This window comes from Cebidichthys violaceus, unplaced genomic scaffold (genome assembly GCF_023349555.1).
Source record: "Cebidichthys violaceus isolate CVI_PGR_0920_01 unplaced genomic scaffold, fCebVio1.0.p SCAF_7, whole genome shotgun sequence".
In the NCBI taxonomy this organism is placed as follows: domain Eukaryota; kingdom Metazoa; phylum Chordata; class Actinopteri; order Perciformes; family Stichaeidae; genus Cebidichthys; species Cebidichthys violaceus.
This window is the reverse complement of record NW_027176927.1, coordinates 11,791,738-11,815,684: the sequence shown is the minus strand read 5'-3', so window position 1 is coordinate 11,815,684 and position 23,947 is coordinate 11,791,738. Positions and strand designations below refer to the sequence as shown.

General features: G+C 39.2%; 1 long non-coding RNA gene across 4 annotated transcripts in view; it reads right to left on the bottom strand.

The window, feature by feature from the left end:
* Positions 1–336: 336 nt before the first annotated feature.
* Positions 337–23,947, bottom strand: part of LOC137891715 (uncharacterized) — a 95,158-nt gene continuing 71,547 nt past the window's right edge. For 3 of the 4 annotated variants that reach the window (XR_011105363.1, XR_011105365.1, XR_011105364.1), the window contains 2 exons: positions 11,574–11,631; positions 5,214–6,089 (listed from right to left, as the gene is read on the bottom strand). This is a non-coding gene — a long non-coding RNA (uncharacterized lncRNA). Of the gene's footprint in view, positions 634–2,014; positions 2,104–5,213; positions 6,090–11,573; positions 11,632–23,947 lie in introns of those variants that run through there. The other variant, XR_011105366.1, reaches the window with a different exon arrangement.

The window sequence follows — 23,947 nt, the reverse complement described above, 5'->3', positions numbered from 1 at the left end:
GTGTTAGCAGTGTTTAATTGCTAACAGTTAGCTCTGTTAGCAACGTTAGCTGCGAGCCGCCGGCTCAGCCTTCGCCATTGGAGGCACTAGATATACTCTGAATTTAGAATTCAGTCCATAACATCCTTTGGCAAGTTGCAAAAGTACCAGCAACATCTCAAATACATATTTATGAAATATGTATTAAATATTCAGTACATATTTCATAATTTAATTTTCATAAAGAATGCAAGATATAATTCTGTTATCCCTGACAATACATCTAGTTATGTGGTTCAATTTGTCAGAAAACACTTTCTGATTATGCAACTATGGTGATGAGACGTTGAACCATTGTCAGCCTCTGACACGCGCCTGGTTTGTTTAACTAATTAAAGGATTAATCATGTCATTACTTATTCATTTATTTGTTCATATATTTGCCCATTTCATCAGTCATCCAGTGAGTCATATAATGTGATACAAAGACTTTACCACCATCATACATTAATTATATTTTTGGGGAAAGCTAAGTCAACAGTTCACAGTCTTGACAAAATATATCTTCATATGTCCCCTTGGCCATTTGGTCTTATGCCCTGTGATCAGGTAAGATTGTCTGTCCCCCTATTTTCTGTTGTCAAAGAGTCAGATCTGCAGACAGAGAGAAACATTTATTTAACACCCACAAGTATAAAATAGACTGTATTATATTTTGCAACTAAGGAGGGCCAACCACACATTTCACTCCTGTCATCCATTATTCAAGTGTGTAAAAGCATCGCAACATAACAACATAACAACAGCATAACCAAGTTGTATTCCTGTGTCATTAACATGTCTGGCAGGCAGATCATGAGACAGGAACAGGAGATCCAAGGCAGGCAAATAAATTAAATGAGATTGACAACTGCAATATTCAGGATATCATTTCTTCGTGGAGCAGTGTCAGTGGACTTCTCAATCCATCTGTTCTGAGGTCTTTGAAATGTATTCAGGAGTATAACACAAATCAGTTATATCAAATGAAACATAAACCCCAAATAACAAGCAAGTTTTCTGCCTACCGAAGTCCTGTATTGTGCCTCAAAACAAGTGTTGTGTCTATGTATTTCATCAAACGGCTCTTGTTCTTGGGTGTAGTTGATAGCTGGCACTGTTAATGTTTCATCATTCTTTTCTGGCTCCTGTCTCAATAAGTACAAAAAAAAAAGAAAAAACGTGTTTTCTTTTTCAATCTTAGAAAAAGCAGAAATTCAGCTGCTTGTGTGCATGCTGAGATACACGTATACGTATGCACAACATCCACGCACACATCCACACGCGCACACTGCGAGCCTGTCAGACCTTGTTTCTTCGATGAAGTTACAGTGTGTCTTTCATCATGGTAAAAAGAATGTGTGCATGGTGACATTTTCACATACACTGCCACTGAATTAGGCCCAACCCTGCTGGTATTTTTAGCTATCGGAAAAAAAAAAAATTCAAACTGAATTTGTCTGATAGTTACTTTGTCGTCTTTAATCCCTTTTTACATTTTACTGAACGGTACTGAGTTGTTTTTTTGTCTGCAATGCTTTAGTGTAGATTGTTTGTTTTTGTCAATTTCTACTCTATTCTATTCTATTGTATAGCAGCACAAAAGGAAATGTGTACCACATGCTGTTGCAGTTACATACAGTGCTAGAATTCAACCTCCACCCCTTTACAGATATTTTTAACTCCTCTGACAGAAGTTTTTCCAACAGAATCTTTGAAAGAGCCTGATGGTGAAAGTTGTGGTAAATTTCCTGCTTTCTTGAGTCACTTTTCTCTGTTCTGATGTGCTGTGTTTGAATTATTTGTGTTGTCTGCTCTATTTTAGGCTGCTTAAGCTTTTTTCCCTTATTTTTATATTCCATTCCAACCCTGCTGTATCACATTTGTCTATTCTATTGTGTTCTGACCTTCCTGTTATTCGCTGTGTTTTTAGTATCTCAGTATCAGGTGCAGTGAGTGACAGTTATTGGTCTGGTGTCAGTGGCTCAGGCGTTACCTTTCTTTAAGGCTGATCTCATTTCCTGCACACTTCCTCTGCTGGGTTAACGGCTGGCAGGCTCATACACATCCTGGCTGAGGTACATGCTGTAGGAGGGGAAACAAAATAGGAGCCATTGCTGTCATGGGTGCTAACAAGTGGAAGATAGCGTGTGTATGGTGGCATTTTACGCCATAATGTCCAATTAAGCCAGTTGATTACAGGTGTCATAAAGCACTATGCAGCTATGATAATCATAAGTCTTCCTTAATTGTCCAATAAAACCTGTAATTTTTCATTATTGCTTCCCCCTTACACAGTATGTATCTGTCTGAGCCCTAGTTGATCAAAAGAAGAGCACGTAACATCACTTTTGCTTGTTGAAATGAGAGTTTTTATTTAACTTTGCAAACTAGCATTTTACTGTATGCCTCTCAGGAGGACAAGCGGTGGTGCAGACTGTTTGAAACGTGACAAAAAGTGCATTTTGAGGTAAGGTATTTGTAGAGTGTTAATTGATGTCATTAATCAAACTACTTCCTCCAGAAAGAATTTAAAATTTAAACCCTAAAGCCTTTTTTTGCTTTCACTGTCTAATGGCTTGAGAAGCCCCGTCCTAACTTTTCAGCCTGTGTGAAATCAGCGTATTGTTGTTGCTTAAGTGAAAAAAGGGGGTAGAAAATGAATGGTAAAGAAGCAGACAGATGATGTTCAAAAATGTAAGGTACGCACTACTGGTGGGAATGTTTTTCATGGACTTTTAAAAAAGAAAAATTACTTATTACAAGTTTAATAATAGAATTTGGTTTAAAATGTGTATGTCCCTAACAGATGACATGGTGAACAAAAGTTGTGAGAAACATATTGCATTGTAGACTATTCCATAACTTATGTTTGCCCTACTTAAAGTTAATGTGTTATACTGTATGCCACGCATATGTTTACTACTTCAGTGGAACTGAATGTGCTTAACCAAATATCATTAAAAAGTAAGAAGCAGGGAAACAAGGAGTTCTTTTTTGAAACAAGGGCCGTGTTCACATTACAGCTCAAAATCTATCAACCGTGTCTACTCTACTCATCCACAAAAAATGCTGTACCTATTTTTTTCTTTAAACTGATTTACCTTTTAAGCACAATGCATGATCCAGATAGCAGCTCGCAGGAGTAAGGCCAGATGTTGGACAGAGCAGGTTTTACGCACTGTTCCCTCTTCGGAAATCTGTTCATGAATGTCTCAATGTTTGACGGTATGACTGCGCGCCATACTGACAGAAAGAATGACAAACTGCCCTAGAAAATAATAAAATCCCCTTGCCTGGCATTTAGATCCATACCATATAATGACAATGAAATGAACTGAATCATGAATGATTTATTAAATGCCTTATTTAATAAAAATTCAACCCCATACAGTTCCTAGGAAATAACATTCACAGACATTCAAGTAAAACCATTTTACCTATACGATTCAATTCCATACCATCCAATATCGGCTCATTCTGACTAACTCTAAATCAATCCAATGTGTGCTTCAGACATTTATGTTCACTTGTGAGGGTTGTTAAAGAAAAGCTCAGCTCAGACCTCCTTCCTGTTTTGTGTTTACTAGCGAGACATTAATGTTATATATCATCAGCATGCTGTACAGTGCAATATACCATTTACACTGTAATGGTATGTCCCAAAGTCTTTGATTTTCATGTCTGGCAGACTGACTGGGGGCCCAGAGCAGAGGGAAAGGAAGTGTGATAAACTGTCCATGGACAGCTGGGGCCCAGATCTGACCACTGAAGCTGGGGATTGTAACCACAGACAAAGATTGAGGGAGGCAGATAGGGAGCCTTCAAAATGGTTCACTGTAGGGGTGTGATAGGGCTAACCCAGCTCTGGCATTTTGAATTCTCTAAATGTTTTCTTTTATTTAAAAAAAGTCTTTCATTTCATGACTTTTTGACTGTTTTAAACTTCCAAAGCTGTTGACATTTCTCAAAAACTATCTAAACATTGTTTGCAGAAATTGTTTCCAGAAGGATGAAGCCTTTGGTGATGTCCTGACTCAGTCACCAGTAGGTAAAATTTTAGGATTTTAGTACAATATCTTGACAGCTGATGGATTGATTGCCATTTAATTTGGTACAAGCATACGAACAAAGAATGCTACTGGCATCAGCCTCAGGTGTAAGCATGTTAACACGCTAAACTGAGATATGGATAACATTAGCATTTTTATTATCGTCATAGTCAAAGCCTAGCCCCACAAAGCTGTTAGAATATATTATATGTCAAGTCATCAAAACAATAACATCTAGCCTTTAAGAGAAATTACATTAGAAGTGCTTGGCGCCACAAGGGGGCTGAGGTCCACCCTCCTGTTCCCCCATGAATTATTAAATTTAGCACCTTTGGACTTGATGTGTCTATAGAATAATAAACAACAAAAGCAGCAAAAATATTTGCCCGATACATGCGACTATTGTTTTGGAACGGTGGGCAGCATTGTGTGTGGGTATAGACGCACCTCCACTTGCACAGCAATGTCCGTATCACTGAAACTGAGTGGAGGAGAACAAGAAACAGACAGACAAACAGTACACGTCACTTAGTTTGCTTTTTGTGGTTGTTGATAGAACTTTTGGCCTTCAGTCCATTCTTCCCCCGAGGGGAAACGAGAGCGAATCGTTCATAGTTTCAAAACATTTTTAGTGCTCTGTCTTGACTATGCTTCATGAAATTGACTTTTAATTTCATGAAGCATGTCAAGAACAGTCATATATGTTCTTGTATATATATATATCCTTTTTATATGCTTGTAATCCCATGTATATATACATAAGTACATATACACAGAGACCCTGTGCGGTCACACACTTTGCACAGCCCGTGCAACGGTTCTGTTTCTATCATTACAGGTCAATCCTAGACGTGCCAAAATAAAAGACATCCAGTAAGTGAACCACAAACATATTATAAAACAAGGCTTGAGAAGGCTTTTTAGTGTATTTATGACACATTGCTCACTTTGCATCTTAAGTCTCTAGTGACATTACAAAAGTACCCTGCAGCAAGCCACTCAACTCTTGAATACTTAAAGGGCTTTAAAACACAGATGTGGAAGACGTCGCATATAAGAGGTACTTTATACAGTGCATCATTCCTACACTGCTAGATTCTCATATGACAAGTGTAGTTCCATGTTTTCATGAGTCTGTTGAGACACCATTCAAAATTCTTTATTCAACCTTATATTACCTAGATTTGTCGCAGAACAATACAATATTCATTAATAATCTATGGTGGGATGATAAAAGTGGAATGCTGTACATATATCGTCACATTAGAGCTCTGCATTCTGGGGCTATTTCTATTCCCAGAATGGGAATAGAAATATCGTATGTAGAGCTTTACATATTGTATGACTACATGTTGTTAATGTTGTCTTTGTTCCCCCGTGACCACATTGGGATTATTACTTCTTAACAGATACAATGCACATACATGAATATGTCGTTGTACCAGACACTAGGGTTGTTGAAGCTTCCTAACACTGAATCCTTAGATGCATACATTGTTCTGACTACATGTTCTCTCAAATGTAAATACATGAGAAGCAATAGGAAAAAGCTATGCACCGTAAAGAGGAGGCACTATTACGGAACAGAAATGTGGACAGCAAATAAACAGCACTATCTTATGTGAACATAAACAAGAAAAGTCATTTCCAAATACATCATACACACGTACAGCGTAGTAAAGCTCATGGTGGTCCTGAATTTGCAATTAATTAATTTGTCAATTTTTATAGAGCTCTATGCAAACTCATTGTCTTGAGAAACATTAACAAAACTTTGCAGCAAGAGTTACAAACACACACAAAATAACATCAATGCATAATGATTTTCTCACTTATTTATAGTCGGTGATATTATGTGAAAAGTGACACTTGAAAACAAAGGAGTTCTATGACAACAGAGATGACGAACATGTTATTGTATATGTGATTGATATGCATGATTAACTGTTAACTCCATCGAGCAGTTTTCCTCTTTATCTTTATTTTCTTCTCCATTTCCACACAGGTTTCTTTGAAGATCTGCATTATACACACACACACACACACACAACACACACAAAGAGCAAACATATACAAAGATGAATGCCCGTAAATATGAACAAAATGAATTGAATTTTAAAACATTTAAAAGAATAAAAGTACAAAACAGTTGCAATTTTTTTATTTCCCTGTTGTGTGCAAGGGTGCCTGTGATGATCTATGATATTGCACACAATCAGCGCCAATGAGACATTCTCTATAATGATCGCCAAGATAATTTGTATATTTAATATATTTACCCTTTCATTGTAAATTTCACTGCCCAAATTCTCACTAAGGTTATCTTTCAATCACTGTCAGAATTAGAATATGTAAGAATGTGGATGCCTTGAATACAACCGAAGACAATGATGGTTTAATTACAGTAGACCTTAAAACTCTAGAAAAAAATTGTAAGATAATCTAGCGGCCCCTAGAGGTTATGTTGCTCTTTACACCTCATGTGAACAACCCTACTACCTGACTGCCATCCTTAGCCCCCTGCACTGTTGCTCTTGGACTGAAAGTCTTAAATCAGAGGACCAACGTTGCCATAAGGGGACCTGCAGCTTATGGTCTGTCTGAGGGTCCCACATGTTGCCTTTACTGTACAATCAACAATCAGTGAACATGTACTGCATTTGCGACTAAAGGCCATTATCTATAGAGAGGACTTCTGTAGGATAAGAACTTTTGCTTTTCTGGGGAAGTCAACATGGGATCATTACTCAGCATGTTGCAGAGTGTAAGCTAAACCATGAGTCTGAATATGAGTGTCTTGGCAAAATTAATATGGCCTCATAAATCACCACTCTTTAATACTATATCATTAAACAGGATCTGACATATAAATCACTACAAAGTCTATATTATCCCTAGGGGGTATGTGCACTTCGCACTGTCATGCTGTCTGTCTCCCAACATGTCAGTCTGGCAGACTTCATTTCTGAAACACTGTTATTATGAAAATCATAACATTTAACAGGGTATGGTATTTTAAACATCCAAAATTGAAAGCCAGTGTCTTCACAGAGACGCGGGATGTCTATATGTACAGTTTGATTTTAGACCTAAGAATCTACAAGGGAACAACTGACAACATTGGGTTACGCATGTAAACTGTAAGTAGAACTAAATACAACTGATCAATAACTTAGATACAGCATATGAATACAGATTTAAGTCCTTGACACATTTCTCAATGTTTGTGTAAGCAAAGTGACTTTATGTGAAAGAATGGAACTCATAAAGGGTAAATTTCCTGGTAACAGCAAACTCGATTAGTCTGTTGAGGAAAACACCGCTGTATGAAAACGACAGCCTCAGCTGAGAAGGAACCCAGGCTCTGAAAAGAGGATATATTGTAGAAGTCATCAAAGAGATTTATGCTCAGAACGGAAAATTAGACAAAATTCCCGCCAGACTGTGTCTCTCATATACATTAGACAGTGAGACAGTCCAACTATATCAGTGTGTCATCTTTCAGTGAACACCCCTGACTCACCATGACAAATCGGAACACTCATGTATAAACACACGCAGACACGAGGACAATTGCCTTCTGTAATGCAGTCAAAGTTATCAATAGTTTGTTTATTCTTGCACAGTAGTTGAAAATGAACAATTGTCCACACTTCATTGTAATAGTCTTATCTTATCAAATGTGAAATCCTCAGCTTTTGTCCAAAATGTGACACAACAATACAGTGGAGGATATATTATTGTGTGCACGGTCATCTCAGTACAGTCCTTGTCATCATCTCTGTGGTCACGCGAGACCAACAATAGCCCTTGGTTTGTATTGAAAACGTGAACACGTGGTTTCTGACTTGCACGAGTGTAAACAAGCAAAAATAAAAGCAGTCACCAATCAACACTGCAACAACAAGTCAGCTCATGCCGCTATGATGTTGAAGTGAAGAGGAAAGAAAACGGTGTGTGAAGAAAAGAAAACGCTATGTGATGGGAGAAAGGAGTGATAACCCTACACAAATTGAATCCCAATCCTCTTTCCCTGTCTTCCTCTATGTTCTTTTTTCACTCCCTACCTGCTCTTTCTGTTTCAACTAATTTTGCTGCCTCACTTATTCTTCACCCCTCCTCCCCCTTCCATTCTTTCTGTCAGTCTCTGTTTCTCTCTCTCTATGAGCAGACAGGCAGAGACAGGGAGACTGTTGTTGTGCTTGCAGTCTGACACTATCAGCTCATAAATCCCTGTCAACAGCTTGTATGTCTCCTCTCTCTCTCTCTCTCTCTCTCTCTCTCTCTCTCTCTCTCTCTCTCTCTCTTTCTCTCTCTCTCTCTCTCTCTCTCTCTCCCTCCACTGGTGAAGGAGTGGAGGAACCCAATGACCTGCCAGTGCGGGTTTGACTGGCACAGCCACACACGTAAAAACACACATTTAGAAAAAACAAACACACACAGAGGCATGCACCCATGGATGTGCTATAGATAGATATATGGATAGATGGATAGATAGACACAAAGCCGTGTTTCTATGATTCAACCTCCCTCTGTCTCCCCCACCCCCCTCTCTCTCTCTCTTCCTCCCTATATCTTTCCCTCAGGCGATGTTTGCCAGCAGACAGTCATCATTGACAAGCGCTTCCTGTGTTTGGGGGTAAACACCTGGGTAATGAGGCCACACTGCACAACAAGTCCCACCCCCCCTCCCAAAAAAAACCCACCCCATCAAGGTTTACAGACCTTTCTCACTGCACGAGACACATGCAAGCACATAGGGGCGTGCACACAGTCAGTCATATACACACATGCACACGTATCCTGCAGAAACACAAGCGCAGACATGCATGCACATAAACACACAAACACACACTCAGACAGCCGCACATGCACATGCTTGGCTCAGACTGCTAAACAAGCAGTGAGCCAACCCAGCAATGTCAGCCAAAACTCAATACCCAGACTGACTGCAGTGGTAAAGGCACGCTGTAGTGAGCTGAGGTGAGGGGGAACGAACCGAAGTCAAGCTTCTTCTGTTCCTTCACCGTCACTAATAGTTTATTCTCCAAACTTAGAAACAAATCTCGCTCCATGTGTTGTCAGTGGGAAACTCAGTTTGAAGAATTTGCAGTATGTCTAAAACCCTGACTGACTGCAGTGCGAAGTTGTGCTGCGGTGAAGTGTGAGAGCTACTGCAGTGAAGCTAGAGCTGTCAGTCTGACTGCAGTGTTAGTAACGCTGCATGTCACTGAAGGAGTTTTTCTCTGTTGAATTGATGGGCCTTTACAAGGGGGTCCCCTCACTAACCTCTTAGCTTTATGTCACTTATGACATGCTAATTAATGTATAAGTGGCAACATATGAACCTTAACATAAAGAAGAATGATGGTCCTAATGGGTTTGTGTGAAGATAAGTCAATGACCAATATGCACATAATCGAATAAAACTGCTAGTTATGCATGCGTCGGTTAGATTCAGTTAATTCTCCAGACTCTATTCACACTGAACTCAATGTCCCTTGGGTACATTTTCTAATTTATTAGAAGGTGTATTTTTTTGCTTTTAAAAGAGCTAAGCTTATATTTCCTTTTGCCAGGCTAACACATTCCGGATCTATTGTAGACGCACTGGACGCACAAAGATAAAACTAATATCAATCTTCTCATGTGACTGCGGATTTGGCAGCAAACACAGTTACTCTTCTTCTTTTTCTTCTTCTTTTTTGTATTCCTCTTATTTGTGGAAACAATATTAAGATGTGCATATTCGCAAAGGCCCAAAACAGAGGAGAATCTATCAAAATAGAGAGGGATATTTACCCGATAGCTGCAACCAATTGTACATCTTCACGCCGCTCTTGTTCTGTACAATGTACATGCCATCCAAACTACTATTGTCACAACAAGAATTACATCTTTCTGCTCCACTGCCTCAAAACGTTGTGTACATTTCTAAACTTTGAGAATGTTCCGTGTCAGAAGCACTACAGAGCAAGTGATTCACTCAAGAATCATCTCACTGTGTTATCTCTGGACAATACTGGCGCAGCCTACATCTCATGTGTCATAGGAACAACAGGGAAGCCTGTGGTGAATCATCAGCCCTGCCAGAGTGGCAAAGCTAGAAAAGCCTTCGAGCACTTTTAGTTTTGCAGAGATTTTAATGTCCAAAGGAAATCAAGCAAGGTTTTTGTGTTAAGTGTTATTAACTTTGGAAAAAAAACACTATTTATACACTTTGCATGTGGTTCTGCGTGCACTCATATGGCAATGTCTGGTTCTGCATGTGTCTGAATGTGTGTGTGTGTGTGGGTGGGGGGTGGGGGTGGGGGGGGGCATATGTCTTTGTGTGCAAAGGAAATGGCTGACAGTGAAAAATGTGACCAATTCTAATTTTAATTGCCAATGAAAAAAAGGCCTCAATATTTATGGGTTCTGTCCAGACGAACTGACGAGAAGGGTTTAAGCATGAAAGCATATTCCTTATCACAATTAAAAAGTGCTTTAACATGACTGCAGCCCTTTGAAATTAGATTAGCGGTAATATTGGACAGATCGGCTCTGGCTTCGAACAATGGAAAGTGAAAAATAAATAATTTAACAGAGCCAAAGGTAATGCTTCCCTTTCGTTGTCTCTTTTTTTGCTTTGAATTCGCCTCATGCTATTTTTTGATAGATTTTCTTGTGTGGAACCACTCATTTTTTTTCTTTCTTTTCAACATGAAATTACTTCACATGTACATGAAAAAATATGCTTGGAGTCCAACCTAGGGATTTGATTGAAGGGACCAAAGAAGAAAGGGGGGGAACTAATTTGACAGCCTAGTTTGGAATCCTTATTAAAGCATTTGAAGCCTGGAGTGAAAAAAAAAAAATATCTTCTCTGTTGTCCATATGGCACAGTTTCTGAAAAACTATTTTACTTTTTATTATCCACATGCAAGTCTTGATTGTAAGGATATTATATGTATGTACCACGCATCTACACGCACAGATACACAGTGAAAGACACACAAACAAACAAATAACTGTGAACTTGTCGGTTAAGATTCCCATCATGACAGAAGAAAAAAATGGAATTTAGCCAGTCCTTACATAAGGCCATGCAAAGCCATGGGAAAATACAAGGCTGCAACTAAGGGCTGTGTAATTATAGAGAATGAGAGGAGACAGAAAGAGAGAGAGAAAGAGGGGGGGGCTTAACCCCAGGCACAGAGAGGGAAGGAGAGGTGACAAAGTTGAGAAAAATCCTACCATGTTAACCCTGAAAGAGAAAACAGAGAGGAACAAGGAGGGCAAAAAAGCAAACAGAGAGCAGCTGCTGAGGATTTACGTGCTGTAAATAATTCATGTAATCAACTGTAGGAGCACAGAGAGAGAGAGATGGAGACAAAGACAATAAGAGAGAAAAAAAATCAGGTCTGCAGAGAGAAAGGAAGAGAGATGGAAATGGAGAGATGTGCAAAGACAAACAGGCATTGTATAGTGTAATAGACAACAGAAAGAGATTGTAACACTTACCCGGTTAATAGTCCTGTCTAGACCCAGTGGTGTTCCCCTCTGACTCTCTCTGCCACACCTGAAAAAACAATAACTGTGTTTACATGTGTTATTCTCTGGTTACATGCACAGCTTCAGATTTTTGCTTCAAGGTTATGAATGACAACTAAACCTGTATTTGTATTCCCTTGGAATTGATTGTCTGTAAGCTTTTGACATAATTCTTGAACTTTATGAGTCTTCTTAAAGGTTTGTGTATATGTCTGCTATAAAGCCCACTACTATGATCCACAGTGTTTCTGGCCTATGATGACAAAAAGCTCAGTTATGTGTTTGTTTAATCATCAATGTAAAATCCCTGGCACCTGTAATGTTTCATTTTAGGTGAGACACTATTGCATATGTCGGTGTTTCCTACTGTACTGGTGCTTGTGCTTGTGCATGAGCAGACTGAGTGACAACATTGACATTAAAAAGTCCACCTGTTGTCACCAAAATGGCACGGTGTCACAGGGTTGCTGTACCAGACCAAAATGTTTCACACTTTGACCACATTACAGTAAGTATATCAGTGAGCTTCACTTTCTGGTATGGGTGTAAAGGTGGACAGGCCTCCAGTTTTGACCGCAAAAACTAAAACAACTACGTGAGTAATGAAATCCCATGTCTGACTCCTCCGACAAGGTATTTATGTACTGCAGATTCATATGCTGATTATAAATATCCATTTTCATGGGAGCTGAACTGCTACAGAGTGCAAAGTCCCAACAGCAAACATATTAGATTAGATTAGATGTCTTTATTTGTCATTGCATGTTATACAACGTAACTTCGTCTGAACAGTCTGTTCTGTTTAGCAGCATATAGAATGATCTCACCCATACTCAATATATGATTATGACATATAGTTAATATTACATATGTAACAGCAATTATATATAACTATAGCTCACCATGTTTGAGTGTTCAAGTTTTATTTTTAGTATTTAGGTTGATTAAATGCATGGCAAGTTAATTAAGAGCCATACTTTATCAAACCTTCTGCAGTACTGCCTTCTTATGATATATTATTTACTTCACACGACGCGTGCAGTATAATCCAAGTCTCCTTTATCTAGCCATATGCTCAGTACTTCCCAAACATGCATTTTATCCAAAATCTTACTCGCCTACTTAAAACTCTAAGTTTGCGCATGCATGCTGCGGACCTGTTTGAGCATAGAAGGAAGTGATTTAAATGTATAGATTTTTTTGGCGAAAATGCGCGTTTGGAAGTACTGAGCATGCGGCTGGATAAACAAGACAGTGAGTAACTGATATTAAAGTATTTAAGCTGAAAGCAAACAGCAATATAAAGTTGCAGGAATGCATAGTTGAAAAAGGGACACATACACGTTTACAAAAGACCCATCCAGGTAACATTAACAAAATGTAATACATTAACCAGTTTGATCTGGTTATTTAGACTCTCCTATATTATGTCACCACTTGTCTTGCTCTTCTTTCTCCCCCTTTCACCCTCCTCTAAAAACTAGTCTATACAGATTACATCATAAAAAAAACACATACAAATAAGAACCTCATTGCACTCTTTCTTTGCTCAGTTATACTCTGACGCCCAGCAGCTTTTTGAGAAGATGCTGATCCTAAAATTCCCATGTGTTTGGTGGACTGGACCAGAGCCAGTGGAAATTGCAAACAAACATTGGAGCTGTTGTGTCTGATGTGAGCACAAACAACCTCAAAGCCCTCATTCTCACACATCACATCTGTGCGTGCGATTGTGCGTGCGCTTGGGTGTGCATGAAGGAAAGTGAGAGAAAGTAGGAGAAAGTGAGAAAGAGATTTTGTGTGTGTGTGTGTGTGTGTGTGAGAGAGAGAGATTGCATGGCCTAGAAGGCGTTTCAAAGGCATTACAGCATTAGATTTATGAGGGCATTCACAGTAACACTGGCAATTAAACAAAGATCCCAGCTCCTGTCAAAAGTTCATATTAGGTCTTACTGTGGCGAGAGAGTGTGTGAAGAAGGGAGGCAGGGAGAGAGAGAGAGAGAGAGAGAGAGGGTGAGAGAGTGTGAGAGAGGGGATGGAGGTAGAGAGTGAGGTGAGACTGGTGGACTAGAGAGACATTGAGAACAAGAGCCGGAGAGCAGAGGACACAAACAGAAAACCATTTCAAAAAGGGGGGAGAGAAACCTATCATGACAGGACAAAGGCGAGAAAGGACACAACCAACAATTCAAAGAGCTACCAAGAGAAACTGTTACCAGCTCTCCCCTCCCCTCCTGTCTCTCCACCCCATGGTTTTAGCCGCCAAGCCCACACCACATTATGGGTCCCTGGGCTTTTTATAATGGCTGGGCGTGTTCTGATCCTGCACTAAAGTCATCGGCCGTTAAATCCCATTCCTAATTAGTGGTGGGAACCAGAATGAAAAAGGGAACAAGCAGATCGGTCGAAGAACAATTAAACATCAGTGAGGGAAAACAATATTTCACATCATGGCGTGTGATGGTGCCACACAAGGCACATAACATACACTCATGATGCTGTGGATTTCAACTAATGTTTGAGAATATGTGTCTCATATCTCCTCTTCCACTCTGTTGTAGCGTTCTCTACTCGTTACAATATAGTTGTAGCTAAAACTTCATGATGTCTATCGAGGTCAATCCTAGTATCTAACCAAAATGAAATACTATTTTAAATTTTTGTTGTTTTAGATAAAGAGATGAACATAAATGGAAGGTATTGAGTTAATCTTAGCTTCGTAACAATGGTGAAGCATGTTTTCTATCAGAATATCTTGAGAAAAGTGGAATAAGATATGTAGTGATGTCGGTGCAGAAATCTCTATTTTTAGTAAGAGCTGACATTTTTGGTGAATTTGAATGCGTTTCTAGCTCGTACTGTAGAACAGAATGCTGTGGTGTGTGTGAGACCATGTCAAACTGAATGTCCAACTCAAAACATATTGTCAAATGACTAAATAAAGATATTCATTGGAATAACTACGGGATATTAGGAGTCTTCAGCTAACAGATGTATGTGGTGAGCAAAGCTATTATTATATAGAGTAGTTATATAATACATGCAGCACAGTATGTGCATTGGCTCAAGTAAGTGTGTGTTCTTTCTTTGAGTATATGACACACACAGAGAACCATACGCACACTGATGTTAATAATCTTAGGAATGACTAATGTAAAGGTGTCACTGGTGATATATGCAGTTGTAATTGTAAGTTTATAGACTGGCGTGTCTGTGCCTGACACATCAAGTCAATGATGGGAATTTGCAACAAAAAAAAAAGATTTCAGGAAGTGAGCATTAAAGGAACCACTTCATTGGTGATTTCTATTATCTTGTATATTAACATTCATACTAAGTCGTACGTACATTTGAGTACGTAGTGCGTTCACACTGTATAGTTTGGGGATTTTGTGTTCTCAAGAAATGCCAGGATGTAGACATTAGCAGGAATTCCTCCGTAAGAGACGTGAGCCTACTGCGCACACTCAGCTGCCCCAACAAGCATTGCGTCTGGGTGCCTTGAGACCGATTTTGAGCTAGGCTAAAAGCTTTTAAATGTTTCATTACCTTTTAGATTACCAATATGTGGTAAGTTTATCCCAAAAAAACGCCTGTTTGGAAATTTGCTGCGATAGTTTTCAGAGATGTGAGGAAGCCCCTGGCGAGGTGCCTTGACACAGGCCCGGCTGTCGGTTGAGCATATTTCAGAGGGAATAGTCTCCTATTAAAATAAAATGTGTAAACACGGAATAACAGCAATATATCATTGGATTGCTCAGTACACCCAAGGTGCACGCCTTTCAATACTATCCAAGTGCGCCAATAATAATCTACATTATTTATTACACTCATGATATTCTGCTCATTACTTTGGTTGCTGCCCAAACAGCACTGATCTGCTTAAACTAGAATGTGGTGAATATCATGTCATTCCATTGTGCGTGTACTCTTGAGATCAGTACTGTTGCGCACTGTTGCCCATTCAGCAACACAGTCTCTGATTCGTCGACAGACTCGGCCCAATGCATCACGGCATACATCTGGCCCTCGATAGGCTTCAGCTAACGACAACAACAGCTCCTTTCAACGCGAGGAAATGGAAAAATAATCATAGAAGACATTCATTGTTGGATGTATTAGTTTTATCAAGTCTCTAAAAACCAGAGTCCTTGTTGAAAAGCTACAACAGTATTAAAGTAGAGGCCATTCAAAGTGAGTGTAAAGACTGCAGCGTTCCAGACACATTCTAGAAATAGTACTGAGAGTAAATCTCTTCCAATACAAAGGAAAACAGTTGAGCTTGTGAAACTGTTTTCAAAGACAGGCTGTAAGATGTGGCACAGTGATACAGCAATCTATCATCAGTCTGCTGCAGACAGACTGTTTCAGTGAATTTATGTTTGTGTTAATTGATCTAAGCTGCAAGCATGCATTTAGCTCTTAAATGAATATGAGTTTTTGATTATGGGTCGCTGTTGGTCCAAAAGTAATACTCATCCCATTGCTTGAAATATGGGTTTGTGTCTCATTCTTTCATTGTTTTTCTCTACTTTCTGCCCTATAGTTCCCTCTCTCCAAGTGATTGTTATTGTCAACACAGTATTTCTCACTGTTATGTTAGAAGCCAAATGTGCTGACTCGCAGCATGGCCGTGATGTCAACACACTGGAATGCACCACCATCTCCAGAGGGGGTGGAAGGGCGAGTTTATATTTGATTGATTGACAGTTGGTAAGTCAGGCGACTGAGTGGTGGAATGTGTGCGAAAAGCAAGAAACAAAGCAGATAGAGAGAGAGGGAGATTATGACTGATTGACGGTACCTACTGAGCAATTAGAGTGAGATTAATTGGTTGGTTGTCACTTCATTGGACTGTTATTAGCTTAGCTTCTCCTCTCTGGAAACCATTTAAATGCGAGCTAATTGATGTAATTGTTCTGAAGACGACAGAACTCCTGTGGTATTACAGAACACACTTTGCTTTTCCTCAGTGGGTTAACAATGAACTGAATGGTAATTGACAAAATGTTGCAATTCAGAGAGAGGAGGCAGCAGCGAGAGAAAGAGATGAAAGTCAGCAGGAGGGGAGAAAGGAGAAAAGAAAAGAGAGCTACAGCAAGAAGAAGACACAATATTGTGTGTGCACAAGTGTGTTTGTGTGTGTACAGTATGCGTGTGCATGTTCGAGCAGCATGGAGTTGAGGTCATGGAAACTTAACCGCCTGTGTGTTTTGGCCTGTGGATTAGCCAGGACATGCCTCCACTGTGGCTGGAATGCTTCTTTATCACACACACACACACACACACACACACACACACACACAAGGTCAGGCTTGGAAATTAGAGCAGTGTTTGAAATGACCTTGTGAGGATATTTATATAATAACATAATAATAGAAACCAGTTAAAAAGTTTATGGGATTTATAAATGATCCTTCCAAAGCATTAACACATATCACATCATATATTCTTGTAGCTCTAGCTCATTGTCTATTTATGATCTTACTAACTCATACACTTTAAATGCTGATACTGCTTTTCAATATTTAAATGTGTGATAAATATTTGATTATTTGTGTATAATTAATGCAAAAGTTACTGCATTATTGTCACAAAAAAATCCTGAGCATATTTTCTTAAACTTCCGTATGTGTGTATTCTTTTACTTCTTTTATGTGATTCATTAAGAATACATCAAATTATGTGACAAAGTGATATAAACCAATAAAGAAAAGTGTCTTTTCTCAACTGGGTCCTTTGAACACAACTGAAAAAAATGTAAATGCTTCCGTAAAGTTAAATATTACTTTAAGCTGAGTGTGACATATAATTACATAACTCTAAACGTGTCATATCAATACAGGATTACCAAATTAAATTGTGTGCATAAATGTCATGCCACATACCCAGTTTCATATTGCCCCAACTGGAATTATTTCAAATCGTAACCAGTAGAATAAGCTTAGCTAAATGTTTTTATTAAAGAGGTGGGATATTTAATCATGAAAACTGTATATAGTTTATATGTTTTAAACAAATTAAACCAGTGAAAATAAAAGTTTAAAGGTAGGCATGGTAAAGTTTAGAAACTAGCAAGAATACATTAGAATTTAAAATATGTCCACCCAAATAACCTGGCCCAGTGTTGCAACTGTTTTCCAATGAAAGTAGAGCAGCACTAGCTCCGGGCAGGTAAAATGAAATGATTGGACGGCCTTAATACAGTCCTGCAACAGCCCAACCCATTCTCATCTGAACTCTTTACATACTGACGCTTGATGATAACCTTTTGCATCACTTTCTAACCCAGCGTGTAAACATATGACACTCCACTCCACTCGCAGTAAGCATGACGTTTTTGTTGTGAATTCAAACAAAAACACTTTCTTAGGTTCAGGAAACAAAACCACTTAGTTAGCTTTAGGATGAACATCATTGGCTTAAAATAAGTATGTAACAGAGGGCAGGAGGTACAAACGTAAACAATGTAACATAAAAATACCGAATACATGTAACTTCAAAATAGCTCAACAACACTTTGGGACCCGAACACCGGTTTTGGATCACCAGTCTTGAAAGTCACCGGGTTGAAAGTCCTGTGTTTGTTTGATCCATCCGTCTCCCTAATTGTAGTTACTTGAAAGCCCGGACACTAAAGAGTGCTTTGTGCGTCGGTATCGGATGGCGAAGGGCGTGACAAAGCACCAGTATTTGATGCCCTGAGAATGAGAACCTGCTGGACACCCACAGATACCAGACGTTTCTCCGTTTCTTTTTTTTTTTTTGTCAGAGCGTTTGATTTATTGATGACTGTCAGGATGTCATGAAAATTTCAATAAATTTAAACATTTTTTTTTTTTATTTTAGAACATTACCAACCCTAGCTCTAAGGGACTTTTGCACTGCTGAACATGTTTCCTGTCGAGTACTGTACATCCTCTAAAAAGATAAAAATCCAGCCACCACCTGGAAAGAATTACAGTTGGTTACAGTTGGCCATATCTTTTCCCCAGTGAACAGGAAATGGCTTATTTCTCCTGAGTAGACCAAGTCCCAGCTAGGGAAGTGGCTAACCACATGAAGCCAGTGTGATCCAGTCTGTTTACACACAGTAATTTGTACAGGTGAGAGAGGCTGGGCTGCTTGGATGAATACAGCGGAGCCTTGTTTAGTCCCCCTCCACTGAGGAATGGAGGCGGTTTGGAAAAGTCATGAATTCATTTCATTCATTAATCCTAGACTAAGATTTGTTCATGTTTGAAATCACACATGTAAAACAAATAATCTGAAACAGTTTTTAAAATAGAATTGAATAGAGTTATTTCAAGGTGGGAGCATTACTGTAACATTATCACAGCAATAAAACAGGGGGAATCTGTATTTAACTCTGCATACATTATAACTACATGACACAGTATACGCACATGCAGCAGTTTAATGAAGCATGGCTTTTGAACCTTAGCTAAAAGTGACTTTTCATTACCAAAATTGCCTCAAGCAACACATGTGAAACAACCAAGTTAATACCACAATCACCTTTAGTCCGATGAGTGAAATGACTGAGGTGGCACAGAAGCTCAGTGGTAAGCACTGTCTCTTCAAAGCAAAACTCTCGTGAGTTTGATCCACAACAGGGTCAATGGGGCTTTTATTGAAGTTTGCCTTTTTTTCCCCCATATGTCTACGTAGCTTTTAACCAGGTGTTCCAGTTTCCCCCAGTTCAAAGACATATCAGGTGAATTGGACTGGAAAGGAACCTCCCTATAGCATGCAAGTCGGGGCTCCAAATATATTTCAGCTGAATAAATCATAGTCACATTTTAGTTGAAAAATAAGCCGTTTTTGCAAAGATGATTTCTCTGTTGAAGCTATTTTAATCTTCCATTTGTGCTGGCCTGGTTCCTTTTCTTGGCTTTCCTATGGTCAAGCAGTCAAGTGTGCTCATTCGGTCTGTTGTGTAGACTGCAAGTTTTGTGATAATGTCGTGGAGCTGTCGCTGACAGGGGCGAAGAAGCACAAAAGTGACAGTCTGGCCCTGTCACATGGGCCCTGTAGCGACACAAAAAGACAGACAAACACACACTTGTAAACACACTGGCATCCCTCCCGCATCTCCAAAATCCATCCTATATTTGTTTTGAGAGAGCATCTAACCTAGTCTCTAATCTATTTATATAAAACAATTCCCATGTATCTTTTTAGTTCACAGCCCTTTATATCCTATTGCAGACATATCCATTTTTTTCATTTTCACTTTTTCATTCTGCTTCTGTGATCCCCATCCTTTCATTCAATCGTTCACATATCTTTCTATCCCTCTTCAAACTTACTTTAATCTGACTTTCTTTTATATTCTGCATAACAACCTACCATCCATCCTTCCTTCCTTGTGTGGATTTGCCTCTGTTATGAGGTTATTCAGACTTGTTTACAACTCCCCCGCCCTCTCTCCTCCTCCAATCCATCGTTCATCCTTCATCATTGCTGATCGTCCATCATTCATACAGCCATTCCACCATCTTTTTTCCATCCGTCTTTACAAGCGGTTGTTTATGCCTGCTTGACTCTCTGCCATGCTGTTTACTGACCATTCTTGCTTTTTTGGACAACTCTCCTTCAACTGTTCAGCCTGTCCTATTTATTATAACTTCTTTCCTCCTTTTCCATCCATCCATATATCACTTCAGAGCAGACTTTTTCAAGGTTGCTATCTATAAAAATCACCACTTTTCTTTCTGTCCATCCCTCCATCCACCTCTCTCACCTTTCCTGAAAATTAGGACCTATATTACAGCTACCTCTTTCATCATCACTCTTCCTCCCCATCTCTCTCTCTCTCTCTCTCTCTCTCTCTCTCTCTCTCTCTCTCTCTCTCTTTGACAAGTTATTAGAAGTTAGTCAGTCAACTTATTTTCCCTCTCCCTCTATCCCTGTCTCAACCCTACGAGTTCATTTGCAGACAGTCTCCTTATAAGATCATAGACAAACGCTGTGGTCGATGCTTATTTCTCTCCTAAGATAAAAGGCTGCGAAAAACATAAAAAAATATCTGACCACAACGAAACCAGGGCAGACAGTCCACACCACCCTATGTGATGTGTATCTTGGGGGGGGAGACTGAGAGGCAAGCATATGCACAAACACACACATAGTCACAAACACACTCAAGGACCATGTCAAGCGTCCATCTCACACTTCAGAATTTATTTCATTCTGCTTTATTTATGCAGCAATCCCCTTTCGAATCCAACTCTCACCCATTCCTCCGACTGACTGGCTGCCCTCTGTTTCTTCTCGGAGTGAAGAATTTCATAGACCTTGAGCAAAAATGGAAGAATGGATGAGAGGGAGCAAGCAAAAACACAGCTCAGGTAATAACTTGATTTCGCCTCAGTTGGTTTTGATTTAAGAGAGGAAGAGTGTGTCAGAAAAAACAGCAGGCGCTCTCCCGTCTCGATTCCATGCCAGATTTTTGAAGAGAGAAGCGAGAGAGGGATGGAGACACAGAATGAAAGGAGAAAGAAAAAAAACTGAACAAAGAGAGATAGACAGTGAATCACACCCCATGCCAATAAAATGAAGTGAACTGACACAAAGAGACAGAGATACCAATGATGAGTGCGCTACAGAGGGAGACAGGGGAAGGGAGATGGAGAAGGACGTGTGGGAGGGTATTACCAGTGAATGAATTTTTAATAGCATTGAGATCAGTCGTACCAGGAGCTCAAACAGAAATAAATGCCTTGCCTCCATAATTTAAACCTAATTTTTGTTATAAAATTTTGCTAAAGTATGTTTATTTCTCCTAACAGGACGGTTCTTATCAGTCAGCAAACATGACAGTGTGCCAGTGTACCTGACACCAGAGAGCAAGGGAGAGACTCTGACAGCAAGACAGGCAGGGACAGAGAGGCTTATGGGTAAATACAGCGTTGCAGTCACTAACACCTCATACACACAGCCAGTTGATTACCCTAGGTGTCTGTATTCACACATGAGGAGCATTTGAATTTTAAACTCCTCCAAAAACATGTGTCAGCCCTCACCCATCTGTCTGTCACCCTGCAACACCCTGACAATAGCACGAGCACAATTAATGTAAAGCTGGGTGGATGTGCCAATTTACCCCCAATTTCCTGCTTACAGCACCAGACTTTTCTTTCAAATGTGTATTTTTGTAGCATAATATATGAGGCGTGCCATTTTCCCTGCCAAACGCATCTCCATATCAACGAGGGTGTCCCAATTTGCCAATTTGAAGCACATCCCAATCCCATGTTTACTGTAAAACATTACAATTTTAGCAGCTATATTCAAATGTGCGCCTTCTCATAAAAAAGGGGACATTACATTTTGGCGCTCAAGTTATATATTTTTTTGTTGTTTCAGCATGTATATTTATGTTCTCGAGTCATTCTTGCTTGCTACCAATGTTGAGGTTTATCATTTGTGCAACGGAATGACTAAAAATACGACAAGTTGGGAAATCTACAACTTCCTTGATTTATATTCTGTCTTAATTCTGCATGAAGATGAATTTCTCCATTTTGATTTCTATCAAAGTTGCACCTAACTGAGCCTGTCTGTTGTTTGCTCAAGAAGAGTATCCACAGTGATGTGATTAAAAGTTATCTACCATGGATATACAAGATCTTTGTTTGGCTTTGTCTAACCATATCATGCATAAATTGACATGAAAGCAAAGGATGGGAAATAAATGAAAGGGGCAGATTTAACTTTGATTTTGTTGCATTACAATACTGGTCTTTCAATAATATAAATATTAAGTGACTACGGGTATGCAATGTTAATCATCAAATGTCAACCTTACTGTTTCTATGTGAAGGCATCTCTCTATATATGTGACACTTATCCCTGCCTCAGAAATCTGAGCAGTAATATCTTGTATGGTATATCAGCATGATGCATACAGCTTATTCAAAGACCTGAATACAAATATGTAAATAGCTCTTTCATTGGGCTGATGGTAATCGCTTTCTGCGAGGCAGGTTACCGTACACAAGGCCTAATAAGAAAAAAACAAAACAAAATAAATAATGTAGGCCATACAAGTCAGTGGGGTGTCAAGAAAAGGGAAAACAAGTATTCAAAAGCCTAACCCTATAATATTTACCTTATTTTTACCTCCGTTTTCATTTCTTATGTTTGTTTGTGTTGAGCAATAATTACATTTATGGAAGTCGTTATTCAAAAGTGCGCCTTTGAAGCAGTAACTCAGCAGATGCTTTGTTTAGAACCAAACTTCCCAAGACAGTAAATTAAATTTAAAAGGCGAGGCATCACATAAAGTGTGGCTGTTCAAGTTTTTGATCCATTTGGTTGGCATCAAGAGAACATATGTAAGCGTGGATGTGGAATTTGGTTAAAATGAGGTTGAAGTAGAGCCAGAATTAGAATGACACCGGTCTTGTCAATTTATATCAATGATAGAATTCAAATAATTCCCCAAGAGGTAAAAACGATCAATGTTCAGCTTCCTCTCAACATCTGTTGAGTTTCTGTTTTTTTTAAGGAAAGGAATTGATTCATATTCCAACCAGCAGTTTCAGAAAAACTAGTTTTAAAGGGCAAGTTCAACGCTGTGGTTTTAATAAGCAAAATAGCTCAACAACCACTAAGATTCTAGGGTTTGGTTGTTGTATTCTCTTTCCCTGGAAGATGAAATCATCATGCACCATACTGACCTTGTGCAAAATATAATGAATCCAAATTTATTTAATTAGCATACAATTCTTTTGTAATCAGAGCAGCTGTCGGGTTTTGGGTAGAATGCACAAAAGAGGAAAAAAAAGAGAAAAGAAAGAGACGAAAAATAAAAATGCGCTGCTGTTCTCTAAGCCTGCCTTTGTTTACCCATGGTTATGCTTAAATCTGTGCTTCTATTGTTGCCTTTCGAAATGGTAAAGACTAAACAGCTCTCTTTTCCACTCCCTCCCTGGACCCGTCCATTCACCAAGCTTTCTTCAAGTTCTTTGGGCCGTTCTCTCTCGCTTTGTTTCTGCCTGACTGTTGGCCTCTTCTTTTCCTTTCTCTCTTCCTCTCTCCATCTTGGACCTATTTAGGTAGCGTGCATCAAACTATGTGCTAACATGTGCTATATATTACTATTCAGTATTTGCTGAGCTAACTAAACTAAAGCTGATTAAAGGATGAATCATTGTATATTCGTAGCAGTTACTAAGTAGTATAAGGGCTTGGGCATCAACATCAAGCCATGCTGCATACTGGGTATTTGAGGGGCTTACAAGTGCAAAGTTTCTATCAGGTGCCTTTTGCCTTCTTTCATCCATCAATCAGTTATGAACACACATTTACTTGCATTTAACGTCACACTGTATTCG